This window comes from Penaeus monodon, chromosome 15 (genome assembly GCF_015228065.2).
Source record: "Penaeus monodon isolate SGIC_2016 chromosome 15, NSTDA_Pmon_1, whole genome shotgun sequence".
NCBI classification, from domain to species: domain Eukaryota; kingdom Metazoa; phylum Arthropoda; class Malacostraca; order Decapoda; family Penaeidae; genus Penaeus; species Penaeus monodon.
The window spans coordinates 24,348,740-24,349,157 of record NC_051400.1 but is presented as its reverse complement, the minus strand read 5'-3'; the positions used below and the strand labels follow the sequence as shown (position 1 = coordinate 24,349,157).

At 33.5% G+C, this 418-nt stretch overlaps 1 protein-coding gene across 4 annotated transcripts in view; it reads right to left on the bottom strand.

Moving 5' to 3' along the window:
- Positions 1–418, bottom strand: part of LOC119581830 (caveolin-1-like) — a 30,182-nt gene that overhangs the window by 8,751 nt on the left and 21,013 nt on the right. The window lies entirely within an intron of this gene.

The following is a 418-nucleotide window of genomic DNA, read 5'->3' as shown; positions in this document are numbered from 1 at the left end:
TATGTCATCAATGCATGGATGGTATGTTTACTTCAAACCAAAAATAACTTTATTACTATAATTAGTAATACTGCAATTTTTTTTCCGGTCAGTAACAAGAGTACATTCAAACAAGTTTTAAAACTAGATTTGTGTTCAGAAATGTGTTGTAAATAAAAGGCATGTGTTTGTGGGGTTCATTAAAACAGTATGCTATACGTCTTTGCTTATAATGATGTTTTTAGAAGAACGAACAATTTCTCTTTTTTAACTGAGGTCAGACCTGTGACGCCGTCTTTCTGCTTTCGCTCAAAAAATAACAACATAAGTAATGAAGTGCGAGATGCTGCTTGAATGGGGCTCATGCCTTATATTTCTGAACGCTCCAGTGTGGTTTTGAATGTTTTTTGAATGTTCACTTGTTACTGTCCAGATTAAA